Here is a 4987-nt window from a genome sequence, read left to right as displayed (position 1 = left end):
TGAAGTCAGGAGTTTGAGACCAGCCTGGCCAACATGGTGAAACCCCATCTCTACTAAAAAAAATATATATATATATACAAAAATTAGCTGGGCATGGTGGTGCATGCCTGTAATCCCAGCTACTCAGGAGGCTGAAGCAGGAGAATCACTTGCACCCAGGAGGTAGAAGTTGCAGTGAGCTGAGACCATGCCACTGCACTCCAGCCTAGGCAACAGAGCAAGACTCCATCTCAAAAAAGAAAAAAGAAAAAGAGACTGACGCAAGTTTCAGAACAGCAGTGGAAGTTTATTAAAAAGCTTTAGAGCAGGAAATAAAGGAAAGTACACTTCGAAGAGACCCAAGCAGGCACTGAGAAGGTCAAATGCAGCGTTTGACCTTGATCCTAGGAGTTTATAGGCTGGCCCACGTCCGGCGTCTTGCAACCTTTTTCCTTGATTCTTCCCATAGGGTGGGCGGCCTGCATGTACAGTGCCCTCCTTATGCTTGGGAAGTGTGCATGCACGGTGTGTTCAGGAAGTTGTACACATGCTCATCTGAGGCTTTCTTCCCTTTTCCAGTGGAGTGCCCCTGGAAGGTCATACTCTGCCATTTTGTCTCTTAATGCATGTGCCCAGGCTCACTAGCCCAATACCTGAGATTTTATTGGAAGCCCTTTTTGCTTCTCCCTGGTGTCTGCATTCAATTAACATTTTAATGTTAACAGCTTGTGGACCATTAGGAGATTGTCTGTTCCTAGTGCCAGCTGCCAAATTATCATTTTTCAAGAGTCAGTGTGATCACTGTCAGTCAAGTCATCACCTGACATTCCTAGTGGGTGGGGGAGAGCCCTCTTCCGCCCCACTCATGCCTGTCTAACTTGTAATAATACCACTACAGAAAATTATCAAACCGCAAAGGATGACAGCAAGAGAGGAAGAGAGAAACAAAGGATCTACAAATTAACTAGAAAACAATTAACAAAATGGCGATAGTAAGTCCTTACCTATGAATAATTACTTTGAATGTATATGGATTAAATTCTCCAATCAAAAGACACAGAGTGGCTAAAGGAATAAAAAAACAAGACTCATCTATATGTTGGCTACAAGTGACTCACTTCACCTTTAAGGACTCACAAAGACTGAAACTAAAGGGATGGAAAAAAGATATTTCACACAAATAAAAACCAAAAGAAAATGTGGACAAAATAGACTTTAAATCAAAACTATAAAACAGACAAAGAAGATCATTATAGGGTCAATTCATCAAGAAGCTATAACAATTATAAATATATATACATCCAACATTAAGCACCTAAATATATAAAGCAAATATTATAATATCTGAAGAAAGAGATGGACAAGGAAATATTGGACTTAAATTACAATTTATACCAAATGGACCTAACAGACATTTACAGAACATTTTATCCAACACTGCAGAATAAATATTCTTCTCATCACCACATAGAACATTCTCCAGGATAGATCATTAGTTAGGTCACAGAACAAGTCTTAACAAATGTATAAAGACTGAAATCATATCAAGTATCTTTTCTAGCCACAATGGCATGAAACTAGATAACAATAACAGGAGGAATCTTGGAAAACTTCACAAGTATGTGAAAATTAAACAGCACACTCCTTAACTACCAATGAGTCGAAGAGGAAATTAAAAGGGAATTTAAAAATATCTTGAGACAAGCAAAAATGGAAATACAACATACCAAAGCTTACAAAATGCAGCAAAAGCAGTCCTGGGAGGAAAGTTTATAGCAATAAAAACCTACGCCAAAATAGTAGAAATATCTCAAACAACCTAACGGGAGAGGCTTCTGATTAGAGGATCTACTTGCCTCCTCCGCTAGGAAGAACCAAATTAGTCAGTAGTCACACTTCAAATAGATCATCCAGGAAAGAACACTGGAATTCAACAGAGAAGTGACAGGAAACACCTAAAGCAAGGAAAAAGAGGGAAGCACGACAACCTGCTTGGTGGAGACTGAGATTGGCTACGAACCAGGAGAGACTCCCCAAGGTTGGAAAAAGATAAGTGAGGCAGCCCCAGCAATCCTCATTCCCAACACAGGATCCCTACAATCCTAGCTTCAGGAGAGCCCCTCAGCATTCACTAGCCCTGAAGCTCCCTGGAAACTGCATGAAGGCACTGCTCCAGAGAGAGCACACACTGGATCCCACAAAACCCTGAATCCTAAGCAGTGGCAGCACAGCACCACTTTAAGCCTACCCCACACTGGACTGCATACTACCCTACAACTGGAGTGAGGAGAGAGTCACCAGCAGCAAACCTACCCCACTGCAGAGGGTTTGCCAAGCATTCTCACACACCCCCAAGGACAAATTCCACTGCCTGCAACTGCCACAGCTGCACTAGCAAGCCCATGTCTCCTAGCTGCCTGCCTAAGACTGCTCCCAGGAAAAGCAACTCTGTCCTCCCCAGTAGCAGGGGCACAGCACGGCCACTGTGTCTTCCAATTGAGCATTCTACTGGGGGTCTGGGGTCCATTCCACCACTGCATACCACCCCTAGTAGCATCTATATGCACCTCTTAGGGCTCTAAAAGCACAGCCCAGCCTGGCTCCAACCCCCAAATTCCAGTACCTGAGCACACAGTCCAAAGCCCTGGGGAACGCCCAGCCAAGTCCACTACCAGTGGCACACCTGAGCACCCCTCATGGGATCTGAGGTCAGGTCCACTCAACCTGCTGCCACCAAACACACACACCACCCAGATTCATAAAGAAAATATTATGAGATCTAAAGAGATAGACTCCAATATAATAATAGTGGGGACTGTCAGCATTAGACAGACCATTTAGATAGAAAATAAGCAAATTAACATTGGATTTAAACTGGACTTTAGACAAAATGAACCGAAAAGACATTTATAGAACATTTTTTCCAACAACTGCAAAATAAATATTCTTCTAATCAGAACATGAAACATTCTCCAGAACAGACCATATGTTTGGCCAAAAAATAAGCCTCAACAAATTTTAGAAAGTCAAAATCATATTAGGTATCTTCTCAGACCACAGTGGAATAAAACCTGGAATCAATACCAAAAGGGACTTTGGAAGCTATCCAAATTCATGAAAATTAAACAACATGCTCCTGAGAAACAATGGGGTCAATGATGAAATTAAGATAAAAATTTTAAAATTTCTTGAAACAGAAATTTTTTGAAAAAGAGAATATAGCATACCAAAACTTGTATTTTACAGAAAAACAGTGCCAAGAGGGAAGTTTATAGTAATAAACGCCTACACCAAAAAAAAATAGAAAGATTTTTTAAAAATAACAATGCACTGCAAGGAACCAGAAAAGCAGAAACAAGCCAATCCCGAAGCCAGCAGCAAAAGAGAAATAATAAAGATCAGATCTGAACTAAACAAAATGAAGACTGAAAAAGCAATACAAAGCATCAGTGAAATGAAAAGTTTGTTTTTGGAAAAGTTAAGTAAAATTGATAAATCACTAATTAGACTAACCAAAAAAAGAAGACAGTAGATCCACATAAACAAAATCAGAAATGAAAAAGGAGTCATTACAACTGATACTACAGAAATACGGAAGATCATCCTAGACTATTAAGAATAACTATATGCTAACAAACTGAAAAATCTAAAGAAAATGGATAAATTTCTGGAAGCATACAACCTACCAATCATTAATTAGGAAGAAATAGAAAACCCAAACAGACCAATAATGAGTAGTAAGATTGAATCAGTAATAGAAAGTCTCTCAACAAAGAAAAGTCCAGGACCAGGTGGATTCACTACTGAATTAAAGAAAAATTAATACCAATCCTCTTCAAACTATTTCAAAAAATTGAAGATGAGGGAATCTCCCTAACTCATTCCATGAGACCAGCATTACCTGACACCAAATCAAAGACACAGCAAAGAAAACTATACACTAATATCCCTGATGAACAGACACAAAAATCCTCAAAAGTGCATAAAAAAGATCATTCAGTATTATTAAGTGGAAATCCTATCAGGGATGCAAGGATGGTTCAACATATGCAAATAAATGTGATACATCAAATCAACAGAATGAAGCACAAAAACCACATGATCATTTCAATACATACAAAAAAAAAAAAGCATTTGACAAAGTTCAACATTCATTAATATTGAAAACTCTCACAAAAAACAAAAGGTATGGAAGGACTATACCTCAACATAATAAAGGCCATATATAATAAGCCCACTGCTAACATCATACTAAATAGCGAAAAGTTGAAAGTTTTTCCTCCAAGATCAGACACAAAACAAGGAAACCTATTCTCATAACTTCTATTCAACGAAGTACTGGAAGTCCTAGCCAGAGCAATTAGGCAAGGAAAAGAAATAAAAGGCATCCATACAGGAAAGGAGGGAAATCATCTCTGCTGATGACATGATTTAATATTAAGAAATCCCTAAAGATTTCACCAATAAACTGCTAGAACGGATAAGTTCAGTAAAGTTGCACATTACAAATTCAACATACAAACATCAGTAGCATTTCTATACACTAACAGTGAACTATCTGAAAAAGAAATCAGGAAAACAATCCCATTTATAAGAGCATCAAAAAAAGGACTTAGGAATACATTAACAATCAGCTGATTTTTGACAAAAGGACCAAGAACACATAATGGAAAAGGATAGTCTCTTCAACAAGTAGTGTTGGGGAAACTGCATAACCACAAGCAGAGGAATGAAATTGGACCCTTATCTCACACCATATATAAAAATCAACTAAAAACATATGAGACTTCAATTTTAAAGCTACTAGAAGAAACACAGGGTCTCAACACATGAAAATCAATTAGTATGATATAGCACATCAACAGAATAAAATATTTGTATCATATGATCATCTCAAAAGATGCAGAAAAAGCATTTAACTAAGTTCAACACTGTTTCAGAGACACACTCTTAACAAACTAGAAATAAAAGAAAAATGCCTAAACACAATAAAGGCAGTACATGAAAA

Source organism: Macaca fascicularis, chromosome 12 (assembly GCF_037993035.2).
Source record: "Macaca fascicularis isolate 582-1 chromosome 12, T2T-MFA8v1.1".
Lineage (NCBI taxonomy): Eukaryota > Metazoa > Chordata > Mammalia > Primates > Cercopithecidae > Macaca > Macaca fascicularis.
This window is presented reverse-complemented; position numbering follows the sequence as displayed.